Source organism: Helianthus annuus, chromosome 17 (assembly GCF_002127325.2).
Source record: "Helianthus annuus cultivar XRQ/B chromosome 17, HanXRQr2.0-SUNRISE, whole genome shotgun sequence".
NCBI lineage: Eukaryota > Viridiplantae > Streptophyta > Magnoliopsida > Asterales > Asteraceae > Helianthus > Helianthus annuus.
In genome coordinates this window covers 25,498,649-25,512,070 of record NC_035449.2, presented here as the reverse complement: position 1 = coordinate 25,512,070, position 13,422 = coordinate 25,498,649, and the positions used below count along the sequence as shown (strand labels likewise).

At 38.0% G+C, this 13,422-nt stretch overlaps 1 non-coding gene across 1 annotated transcript; it reads right to left on the bottom strand.

Moving 5' to 3' along the window:
• Positions 1–13,315: 13,315 nt before the first annotated feature.
• On the bottom strand, positions 13,316–13,422 carry LOC118489476. The gene has a single exon (XR_004887496.1). It is a non-coding gene; the product is annotated as a small nucleolar RNA R71 (small nucleolar RNA).

The following is a 13,422-nucleotide window of genomic DNA, read 5'->3' as shown; positions in this document are numbered from 1 at the left end:
TCAGCAGCTTTAGTCTTGACACTATAAAAGTGGTGAGGTTGGCATGGTAGATATGATGCGTGTAGTTTCTTTAGCGTTTTTTATATGACACTGAAAAAAATGTGATGTGGTCATTCAGATACGATGAATCTAGTTTTTGGCGTTTAATAATATAGCATTAAAATGTTTTCTTTTTTTATGATTTTTTTATGTTTTTTTGGCTTTTTTGTAAATTTGACACTCTAAAAAGGTGATGTGGTTAGTCAGATATGATGAATCTAGTTTTTTGGCGTTTTATAATATAGCATGAAAATGTTCTTTTTTATGATTTTTTTTGCCGTTTTTATGTAACATATAGAAAATATACAGGTGATATAACATGCACGGGGTCATAACATAATCATGTAAGTGTAATTCAAAATAACATACAAGTATGGCGTTTTAACCAACTAATCTACTTCAGCGACCATCATTTCTTCAATCCTTGCCAAACCTGTTTTGTACATTTCTGTTATAACTTCGGGACCTAAGTTTAAGAATTTGTTTAATGATTTCACCAATGGTTTAAGAATTGTATAGATAGCAGGACCCGTCACAAACGGATCATATGAAAAGAAAGTTTATGAATGATATTGTGTTATGATCGGTTTGTCTCGAATGAACCGTATGTTGGAAAGTTAAGTAAGAAAGGAATGTAATTACTCGAACCAATATGAACGAATTGGAGTTGATGAAAGTACAAAAGATGAAAGGAATGTATTCGTCCGTGGTAAACGGACCGAATGGAAGTTTAAGTTACGAATGTAATTACCCGTTTCTAACGGGTTAATAAATGTATGTTTTATCAGGGAGATGGGTGTTTATGTCTTTTTACATTATTTCATTCATTTCACACACGTCGCACTCATTTATGGCGTGGAAGAAACTTTCATGCCATTTAGTTAGAAACTCAAATTATGGCGTGTTGTTTTCTTTTATAGAGTTTCGTCTCTCATAAACCAAGAAATTAAAGTAAATATCATGGCGTTTATGGCGTTCATACATTAATTACATTTTATTTATATAATTACTTGAACATTACAACAAAAACGAAAGAAAACAAATGAAATCAAAACTCGGAACATCGTGTTTTGTTTTCTTTTATAGAGTTTTGGCTCTGATAAGCAAAGGAATGAAAGTAAATACCATGGTCTTCATGGCGTTCATACATTCATTACATCTCATTCATAGAATCACTTGAACATTACAACAAAATTGAAACAAAACAAATGAAATCAAAACTCAAAACATTGCGTTTTGTATTCTTTTATAGAGTTTTGGCTCTGATAAGCAAATGGATGTGTCACAACCCCACCCCCTAATTGCCTGGGAACGGGCGGCCGCGAACAAAGTATCGGTGGTATCAGTGTTTATTAATTTGGCAACGGAAATTACATCAGGACCGTAGTTAGGAAATTATTTTATTAGAGTAAAACACCATTTTTTATATAAATAAACACATTGGGATAAAACCCAAGTTTTCATTACAAACTGATTTATAGGGATAAATCCCATTTTATTGAAATTAAACGCCTTCTTTATTTAGGTAACTTTTACAGCCATTTTTCCAAGCCTTCAGTGCTGTCCAGCTGGCTTCTAATTGGCTTTCACATTGTGTTACCTGAAACGCGTTTAAAAACATTTTGTCAGTGGGAAATACTGGTGAGTGAATCCCAGTTTAATCAAGACAAGTGTTATTAATTTAAACAGTATTGAGAGCGATTACAATGTTTATATCTACCCAATTACTCATTCAGTACTGTCAATCCTGACTGGTGGGTCATATTACACATTGGCTAACTCTTTGTCCAATGGTAACGTGTCTCACATTTTGTATACAAAACCCCAACATACCCGCAGTAATTGTAGAATTACAAAGACTCAATCACTACTAAATTGTATTGTAAAATATTTAAGGTTTTGTAAAACAATTTTGTAAAAAGGAGGATTACTCACAAAAAGGTTTACCAAAAAGAAGGATTACTCACATTGCTGTCTTAGGATTTTTAGTAAGGATTTCCTGGGAATAATCTATAAATTACACAAATGCACACGTGTTAGTATAATAACCCATTTTAACATTAGTACTACCCTCGCTGAGACGACATTCCAACGACTACGTCGGGCAGAACCACGACAGCCGTTACGGAACCCTAGATCAATAGGGCAGAGTATCTAATACGTCTCCAGGGGTTATGATACTTACAACGGAGCAGAACCTCGTTATTTAGGGGGTATTAGACCCGAGTATAGCTTCTACTATGTGGAAATTCGATTAGAAAGAAAAGAATTGAGCGAGTCGACTAAAGATCTGAGGCCTGCTACTTATAGGGCTTCACTTTGGGGTCTACGCGGCCCGCGTAACGGAAGACAAGGGGCTACGCGGCCCGCGTCAACGCTGGTCAACAGCGTAGCTTGTCTGGGTCAGCATGTAGGGTCGAGATGTGTTGGGCCACGTGGCGGGCGCAGGGTTTCGCCAGGTTTTAAGTTGTCGCGGCCCGCGTAAGCTTAAGGGGTGGCTTACGCGGACCGCCTAAACCCCAAAAACTTGATTTTTAATTATTTTTAATAATATTTAGGGTATTCGGGGTCCGTTTTCACGTATGGGGTGTTTTTAGGGACGTATTGGGATATTTTAAATATTTTTAGGGTGTCAAAAAAATTATGAGGGTGTCGGTTTTCTTTAGGGTTGTTATATCCTCCCCACCTTGTTTTAGAGCTCGTCCTCGAGGTCTACTAGAACAGGTGTGGATATTTCCTTTGCATTTCTGATTCAAGCTCCCATGTATATTCGGGTCCTCTTTTGGAATCCCATTTTACTTTGACCAGAACTAATCTTTTATGCTTGAGATTCTTAATTCTGTCTTCAATCTGTAGAGGCCTTTCTACAAATTTGAGTTGTTCATTTACCTCTATATCCTTAAGAGGTACTACAAGTGATTCATCGGCTAAGCATTTCTTGAGATTAGATACATGAAATACATCATGTATTCCTGCCATTTCCTCTGGCAGTTGTAGATGATAGGCTACAAGTCCTATTCTTCTAATAATCTTAAAAGGTCCAACATAACTGGGACTTAGCTTCCCTCTTTTGATGAATCTTACTACTCCTTTCCAGGGAGATACTTTCAACAATACTTTATCTCCTACTTGAAATTCCAATGGTTTATGTCGGTTATCAGCATAGCTCTTTTGTCGATCACGTGCTGCTTTCAGTCGTTCCTTGACTTGAATGATCTTGTCAGTTGTTTCTTGCACTATCTTAGGTCCAGATAGTTGCTTTTCCCCAATTTCGGCCCAACAGACTGGGGTTCGGCATTTTCGTCCATAAATTGCTTCGAATGGTGCAGTATTGATACTTGTGTGATAACTATTATTATAGGAAAATTCTATTAATGGTAAGTGATCATCCCAATTACCTCCGAAATCAATTACACAAGCTCTAAGCATGTCTTCCATTGTCTGAATTGTCCTTTCTCTTTGTCCGTCCGTTTGAGGATGATAAGCGGTACTTAGATTTAGCTTGGTTCCCATTGCTTTTTGAAAACTTGACCAAAAATAAGAGGTAAAATGGCTATCCATATCAGAAACAATTGATAAAGGAATTCCATGCAATGAAACAATTTCATTTACATACAATTTGGCTAATTGTTCCATACTGAAAGTTTCCTTCATTGGTAGGAAATGAGCTGATTTGGTTAGCCTGTCTACAATCACCCAGATTATATCATTACCTTTTGTGGTTTTGGGTAACTTCGTAACAAAATCCATTGTTATCAATTCCCATTTCCAAACTGGCATTTCTAGCTGTTGTAATAATCCTGAGGGTTTCTGATGTTCAGCTTTGACTTGCGAACAGGTTAAACATTTAGAAACATAGGCTGCTATGTCCTTTTTCATTCCTATCCACCAGAAATTCTTTCTTAAATCTTGATACATTTTATCACTTCTAGGATGCATTGTATACTTAGACTTATGGGCTTCTTCTAATATACGGCGACGCATGTTTCCTAATTTAGGTATCCATATTCTTTTTTTATGGAATCTCCAAATTCCATCTATTCCTTGTTCTAATTCCTTAATCATTCCTTTTAATTTTTCAGTATCTTCCTTGATTACTGATTTTTGTGTTTTTCTAATCTGTTCATTTAAATCCACTTGTAGATTTAATTTAAGAGAACGTACTCTTTTTGGCTTTTCGTGATATTTCCGACTTAAAGCATCAGCCACTACATTGGCTTTTACTGCATGATACTGGATATCACAATCATAATCACTATGAATCTCCATCCTGCGTCTTTGTCTCATATTTAGTTCCTTTTGCCCAAAAAACACACCTTAGACTCATATGATCTGTAAAAATGGTAAACTTACTACCATAAAGGTAATGTCTCCAAATCTTAAGTGCAAAAATTATAGCTCCTAATTCTAAATCATGGGTTGATTAGTTTTCTTCATGATTCTTAAGTTGTCTAGATGCGTAAGCTATAACCTTTTGGCGTTGCATTAAGACACATCCGTAACCTAACTTAGAAGCGTCATAATAGACTACAAAGTCTTCAGTGGTAACGCTAATATGGGTGCATGGGTTAGTCTTTGCTTAAGAATTCTAAAGGCTTCTTCCTGTTTTGGTCCCCATTCAAACTTAACAGATTTACAGGTTAACTTAGTTAAGGGAATGGCTATTCTAGAAAAATCTCGAATAAATCTTCTATAATAACTGGCCAATCCTAAGAAACTTCTATCCTCGGTTGGTGACTCAGGGGTTTTCCATTTGGCAATCGCCTCGATTTTTGTTGGATCCACATGAATTCCTTCATGATCATCTAAGTGTCCAAGAAACTGTACCTGTTCTAACCAAAACTCGCACTTTGAAAATTTAGAGTAAAGCTTTTCTCTTCTTAATAGACTTAGAAGTGCGTGCAAATTCCTTGCATAATCCTCTTTATTTTTAGAATAAATGAGAATATTATCAATAAAAACAATTATGAATTTATCCAAATATGGCTTATATATTCGGCTCATCATGTCCATAAATGCAGTTGGGGCATTGGTTAAACCAAATGGCATGACAGTAAATTCATAATGGCCATACCTTGTTCTGAATGCGGTTTTAGGAATGTCTTCTTCCTGTACCTTTAATTGATGATATCCTGATCTTAGATCGATTTTAGAGAAAAATCGAGCTCCTTGAAGTTGATCGAACAGGTCATCAATCCTTGGTAACGGGTACCGATGTTTAATTGTGACCTTGTTTAATTCACGGTAGTCAATGCACATACGCATTGATCCGTCCTTTTTAACAAACAGTATCGGTGCTCCCCATGGCGATGAGCTTGGCTGTATGAATCATTTCTCTAACAATTCGTCTAACTGTTTCTTCAGTTCCTACATTTCGGCGGGTGCCAAATGGTACGGTGCTTTGGCAATCGGTGTTGTCCCTGGTAGCAGATGGATTCTGAATTCAACTTCTCTGTCTGGTGGTAACCCTGGCAACTCTTCTGGAAATACATTTGAAAACTGAGAAACTACTGGAATGTCTTTTAGTTCTTTTCCTTTAGTGTTAGTGATTATGGAAATCAAATACACTATAGATCATTTTCTTATATAACTTGCAGTTTTCATCACAGAGATGAGTTTTGTGGATCTAGATGGCTTATCTCCTTTAATTGTGATCTTTTCACCCCTTGGTGAATTTACTTGAATTGACTTTTGATCACATAAAATACTGGCTTTATTGGCTATTAACCACCATTCTAAGGCTGAGTTTTTAAACAGATTTGAGGCAAACATTATTTTATCTTCTTCAGCGCACTTGCTTATTTTTAAAACAGCCTCAGTCTTTTCTATCCAGTGTATAGTTGCAATGGGTCCTTCATTGCCCGAGAATTCTATTGGTTTGCAAGACCATAATTCTTTGTAAGAACAACCATGAGATATGGTTCTTCTTTTTTTGGGAATGGGCGCTTGAAGTATGGGTCCATTGTTCACGCTGTGTTCAGGTTCAGTTGGTCGCTTACTGCTATGTTTACTTTTATTATCAGCTTCCTTAACAGTTTGGATGATAAATGGCATTGCATCTATTATTCCTTGTGCCACTATGTATTGGATAGCACTATTATCCACTTGGTTTCCATTGTTATTGTTGTTCGGATTCTCATTATTCGGGTTATTGTCATTCTGGATATTATCGTTCTGGTTTTCCTGATTCACTTCGCAGTCCATCTGAATTTTAAACATTTACCACATATTAATATCACAAAATAGTATTTAATACAACCAATCACACAACACACAGATTGATCAAAAATGTCGAGCATTGCGACTTTTACTCTTTCTTATAGTATGCTTCTATTACACACCAGTACTGAAATTAAAATTACAATACCGACTGAAATTTAAAGTTACACTACTAGTAGTAGGCATCCGTAGTTTTTTTTTCAAACACACATATTATATATTAGTATATTATATTATTCTTATTATAACCTCCTCCATCATCATTTTCACGGATATGGATTCATCCAGAAATCCATATTGCGCTCGTCGTACTTCCAGACGAGTCGCTCTCCTACCTGTCGCATCCTTTCACTACATTCTAAAATTTCCTCACCAAATGTCCTAAGTTCTTGCACATTTTCTGCACTCATTGGGGGTGCAGGTTCTAGGACTGGGTTCGGAATCTGGGGTGCGGGTTCCTGGTACGGGGGTAGAGGGGCCTGGTATGGGTAAAGACTCTCTAAAACCTCCCTAATGAATGCATCGTTATCGTAATAGGGATCTAGAGGATCTAACCCTGGGTAGGCTCCTAAATTGGGCATGGGAAAATCTTCATGGATGGGGTAACGTTGCACATAATCCCTATTATCGTCCCACCATGGGTCGTAATTTGGGTTTGAGGGATTTGGTGCGGGTACCCTAGGTATTTCCTCCGGGTTGAAATCGTGCATTTCTACTTGATTTTCAGGGTTTTCTATTTCCATGGGTTGGTTAGGGAACAGTGGTAGGGGTTGAGGTGCTAACATTTGCTCTAGGTTAGGGTCAGCTGCAGTGGTTGCCAAGATATGGAAATTGGCTAGGCTTCTATGAAGCATATCTTGGGTATGGGCATCGGTTTCTCTTTTAGCTGCTGCTAACACTCTCTTTTCTTGCAACCTTTTCATACGTTTCCTACGCTCGTGTGCTCCCCTACTGAACCATCCCCTCTTTTTCTGAGGAAATGGCTCTTCAGATTGAGCCTTAAATACGAATATTCCTTCTTCCGTATCAGCAGAGTACCCCGAGAGGGCAGGCTGAGAAGAGGCACCTTCGCTTCTAGGCGAACCAGACAATTGACGGTACGCTTTAGATGGTCCTTGGTCGCTCATACTGTAAACTAACAAATAGTCGGATAACATATAACAAAAAAATATAATTATGCACGTAGTTCCGTAATTTATTTCCTAACAGATTGAATTTTGGTGTCAACAGAACACTTATGTGGCTGAATCAGTGGCTTAGCTCTGATACCACCTTCTGTCACAACCCCCGCCCCCTAATTGCCTGGGAACGGGCGGCCGCGAACTTAGTATCGGTGGTATCGGTGTTTATCAATTTGGCAACGGAAATTACATCAGGACCGTAGTTAGGAAATTATTTTATCAGAGTAAAACACCATATTTTATATAAATAAACACATTGGGATAAAACCCAAGTTTTCATTACAAACTGATTTATAGGGATAAATCCCATTTTATTGAAATTAAACGCCTTAGGTAACTTTTATAGCCACTTTTCCAAGCCTTCAGTGCTGTGCAACTGGCTTCTTATTGGCTTTCACATTGTGTTACCTGAAACGCGTTTGAAAACGTTGTGTCAGTGGGAAAAACTGGTGAGTGAATCCCAGTTTAATCAAGACATGTGTTATTAATTTAAACAGTATTGAGAGCGATTACAATGCTTATATCTACCCAATTACTCATTCAGTACTGTCAATCCTGACTGGTGGGTCATATTACACATTGGCTAACTCTTTGTCCAATGGTAACGTGTCTCACATTTTGTATACAAAACCCCAACATACCGGCAGTAATTGTAGAATTACAAAGACTCAATCACTGCTAAATTGCATTGTAAAATATTTAAGGTTTTGTAAAACAATTTTGTAAAAAGGAGGGTTACTCACAAAAAGGTTTACCAAAAAGAAGGATTACTCACATTGATGTCTTAGGATTTTCAGTAAGGATTTCCTGGGAATAATCTATAAATTACACAAATGCACACGTGTTAGTATAATAACCCATTTTAACATTAGAATTACCCTCCTCGAGACGGCACTCCAACGACTACGTCGGGCAGTACCACGACAGCCGTTACGGAACCCTAGATCAATCGGGCAGAGTATCTAATACGTCTCCAGGGGTTATGATACTTACAACAAAGCAGAACCTCCTTATTTAGGGGGTATTAGACCCGAGTATAGCTTCTACTATGTGGAAATTCGATTAGAAAGAAAAGAATTAAGCGAGTCGACTGAAGATCTGAGGCCTGCTACTTATAGGGCTTCACTTTGGTTTCTACGCGGCCCGCGTAAGGGAAGACAAGGGGCTACGCGGCCCGCGTCAACGCTGGTCAACAGCGTAGCTTGTCTGGGTCAGCATGTAGGGTCGACATGTGTTGGGCCACCTGGCGGCCCATCGTTTCGACAGGTTTTAAGTTGTCGCGGCCCGCGTAAGCTTAAGGGATGGCTTACGCGGCCCGCCTAAACCCCAAAAACTTGATTTTTAATTATTTTTACTAATATTTAGGGTATTCCGGGCCCGTTTTCACGTATGGGATGTTTTTAGGGACGTATTGGGACATTTTAAATATTTTTAGGGTGTCAAAAAAATTATGAGGGTGTCGGTTTTCTTTAGGGTTGTTATAGAATGAAAGTAAATATCATAGTCTTCATGGCATTTATACATTCATTACATCTCATTCATAGAATTAATCAAACATTACAACAAAAATGGAAAAAAAAACAAATGAAATCAATAATCTCCATTGAATGGGATTACATCAGAGATGTATCCATTGCATTCCTCATTCCTTTCCTCATATTCATCATTATCAACTACATTAGTGTTTAACGCCATCAACTGGTTAAGCCTAAAAGACATCCTAGATTTACACATACTCACATTCCTGTTAGTGATAACGGGTGAATGTGTTTAATTTAATAGCTATTGAAGAAGATGTTCTCTGTGTTCAACACTTCGTCCATTGTCAAGGAATGTTCATCTCTGTCGCTATAAGTCATCTTCGCCATCCTCAATTGCTCATTCAAACTCTAACCGGTTGGTAGTTCTAAATCATCATCATCATCCTCTTGAAATCCTCTTTTCAATCTTCTTATTACTATTTCAGTTCTCTCACATTGGTTGGCAGTTGGAACACCGATGGCAAAAATATCCTTTTGGACATGCGAAGTATGGCGTTGATGGTCTTGACACTCACCCTTCTTCTGTCTGAGAATTTTAGAACAAATTATTTATCTGATCGATCGAACCTCCATGAGATTACTTGTGACATTTCTTGTTCATCATTTTTGTTTGGCATTTGATGTTTATTAGAGTGTTTTAGTAACTATAACTTGTTCTAGTTATATAACGGTTTTCTCTTGGTGCCAATGACAAAGCAATGGATTGATTTTTTTGGCGCCAAAACAACAAAATGTATTTTCACTATAGTGAAAGTATTGTATGATGTGACTATTCATCAGCAGCTTTAGTCTTGACGCTATAAAAGTGGTGAGGTTGGCATGGTAGATATGATGCGTGTAGTTTCTTTAGCGTTTTTTATATGACACTGAAAAAAATGTGATGTGGTCATTCGGATACGATGAATCTAGTTTTTGGTGTTTAATAATATAGCATTAAAATGTTTTCTTTTTTTAATGATTTTTTTATGTTTTTTGGCTTTTTTGTAAATTTTACTCTCTAAAAAGGTGATGTGGTTAGTCAGATATGATATGATGAATCTAGTTTTTTGGCGTTTTATAATATAGCATGAAAATGTTCTTTTGTATGATTTTTTTGCCATTTTTATGTAACATATAGAAAATATACAGGTGATATAACATGCACGGGGTCATAACATAATCATGTAAGTGTAATTCAAAATAACATATAAGTATCTCGTTTTTACCAACTAATCTACTTCAGCGACCATCATTTCTTCAATCCTTGCCAAACCTATTTTGTACATTTCTGTTATAACTTCGGGACCTAAGTTTAAGAATTTGTTTAATGATTTCACCAATGGTTTTCTTCTCTCACTTATCTCATGCAGTAGGATTTTTGTTGTGTACTTGATCCTAAGGTCATTTAGATGTTTGGTTTGTTTGTTATTTGGGGTGTTTTCTTTTGCTAAACCACATGCCCAACCAGACATCTTTCCCATATATGTTTCCATATGCCTCATTATAAAAATCTCACAGTTTACGCCGTTTGACTTTGTTCTCCAATCCATCTACTGCTGTAACACCCCAAAAAGGTTTATTAGACATAAGTTAAATTAATTAAAATTTAACTTGGTTAATGGGAAATGTTACGATTACTAGTAATAAAATGACAAGCGCCTACATTAAATAAGTGAACAAACTAGAAGGGGCAAAGATGTTAAGTGTCAAAACTCTAATTAATAAAAGAATGAAAAATAAAACTCATACACATAGTGCGCGAGTCTGGCGATCGAACAGAGGGTAGGGAATGATGTGTGTAAAATGCAACATATAAATTACATCAAATAAGGTATAAAACTAACCCTTTTTAAGTACTGATGTTGGAAAAAGTGTGCTTTTGTCTTCCTTTTGTATTTTCAGGATTAAATGAGCTCAAATTAACAAAAGAAGCAAAAAGGCAGCTAAATCTAACATAAACACAAGAAAAGGAACAAAAGTGGAGTGCCCGACCCCTCGACAGCATCCTCCCAAGCAAAACAGAGAAGGCAGAAGACTGAACATGCCCCGTGCTCAGCGAGCACGGGGCCGTGCCCAAGAAGCAGCAGAAAAGACAAACCTGTAGAAGCTTCTATTGCTCACCACGGGGGCGTGCCCAGTGAACACGGGGGCGTGTCCAAAGTACTGCAGGCGCATTAATTGTAATTGCGAATTACAATTAATGAGGAGAGATAGTGTCAGACAGGCACGGGGCCGTGCCCAGCGGACACGGGGCCGTGCCCGACCCTCTGTTCAGCCTATAAATAAGAGTGCTTGGCTTCATTGCAACTCATCCCTTGGCACACCACCTCTCTCACACTTCATCCACCACCCACCACCATCACAACACCATCATCCACCACCATCATCCATTATCCATCATAGAGTGTGTGAGTCGTCTCGGGATCCAAGATTGATCGTAAGAGTTCTTGACAATCAGGGCCATGTTTGCCTAAGTCTCTTACATCACTTGGTGAAGATAAGTGTTTAGTATAACACTTTTTATTTTTAATCTTTTGCACTTTTTATTTGGTTTTGTATTAATGACTTTAATAACTAGTTGCTTATGTTGAAGGTGACTTTTCCTTATCGTTTGTCCGTGGTGTCTTGGCATTATTTTACTGTCTATATAAAATAAAAGATTTTCACCATTCATATCTCCACGGTCTATATGGAGGTATGTTGGCTACTTGGTCGGGGGTTAAGGGAACGGTTTGGTAAGGGTCTTGCCCTTATTCAGCGTTTAGAGGTCCTGCAAGGGACCTGGGTCAAATTTAGTAGGACCTCCTTCAATACCCAAAGGTGTTGGATGGCGGGGGTCCAAACTCTTTGACCCCCTCATAAGTTAACTACTATTAATACTATAACCCGGCTATTTAGGACTTTATCCCTGCTGACTCATACTACTAAGTCGAGGGTAACGTCACCTCCAAAAGAGGGGCCTACCATAATTTGCATTAATAACTTAATTCATTATCTTTCAATAATCCGACCCTTTAGGATTGTATCCTTGCTGAATCAAACTACTGGGTTGAGGGTAACGTCGCCTTCAAAAGAGGGGCCTACTACAATAACTAAGATAATCTCTTAAAAAAGTGCAAAAGTGCGAAAATAATCAAAGGTTATACTAATACACGAGTCGGATCCAAGTGATTCATCTTGTCTATCTGTTTTTATTTTTATTTTATTTTTCAGCATTTAGTTAGTTTTATTTTCTTAATTTAAAAATCTTTTTTCTAACATTTTGATTTGATTAGACGTTGAGGATAAACCGGTGCTAAAAGCTCTTGTGTCCTTGGACGACCTCGGTATCTTACCAACACTATACTACGTCCACGATGGGTGCACTTGCCCATATGTGTGTTTAGTGTTAGTAAATATCGTGTTTTATAAATTTAAAACTTGGCTAAAAAGTGTAAAAAAGGCTTAAAATATATACCAAAAATATATTACACTAGCACGCATCAAGTTTTTGGCGCCGCTGCCGGGAACACAAGGATTTTAAGAAAGTTAGGAATCAACGGCCTAATCATTTTTTTATTTTCTTTTTAATTTTTTAGGATTTTCTTAGTTTTTCAGCTTCTGCAGAGCTCAGCACAGGCCGTGCCTGGTCGGACACGGGCCGTGCCCAGCGTTGTTACTGGCAGTTTTTAGTTTTCCAAGTTACAGAAGGCTGACCACGGGGCCGTGTCCAACTCTCTAGTAACTGGGATCTGCAAAACAATCACTGTAACTCCGACCACGGGCCGTGTTCATTGAGCACGGGGCCGTGGTGAACCTTTTGACCAGCATTCTTTTCTGTTTTTGTTGCAGGACTTGGAACCAAACGCCAACCCTACGTAGTGTATGAGCTCCCGTTCTAATAAGGACATAAAAAAACCTCTAGAAGAACCCGAACGCTTTCTCAGAAAAAGACTAAAAGCCAAAAACCAAGAGAAGGTTTCGGGGAACCTACTTCCAATGGTGGACCAACGCACCCTCATGGATTATCTACGACCCACCGTAGGTAACCTCGGCGCAGCTATCAATGCACCGGATGTTGAAGCCAATAACTTCGAACTTCGGCCGCATTTGATACAGATGCTTCAGAACTCCGCAACCTTCCATGGGCTTACAGACGAGGATCCCCATCTACATATTACTAATTTCTTAGAAATATGTGATACTTTTCGGATCAATGGAGCATCAAATGACGCCATCCGCCTCCGAATGTTTCCTTTTTCACTAAAAGACCGAGCAAAAGCTTGGCTTAACGCCCTCCCAGCTGGATCGGTAAACACCTGGGATGAACTAGCCCAAAAAATTCTATATAAGTATTTCCCTCCCACTAAAACGGCGAAATTAATGACTGAAATTAATACATATTCACAAGAGGACGGGGAATCCTTATATGAAACTTGGGAAAGGTTCAAGGAGCTATTGTGAAAGTGTCCACATCACGGCCT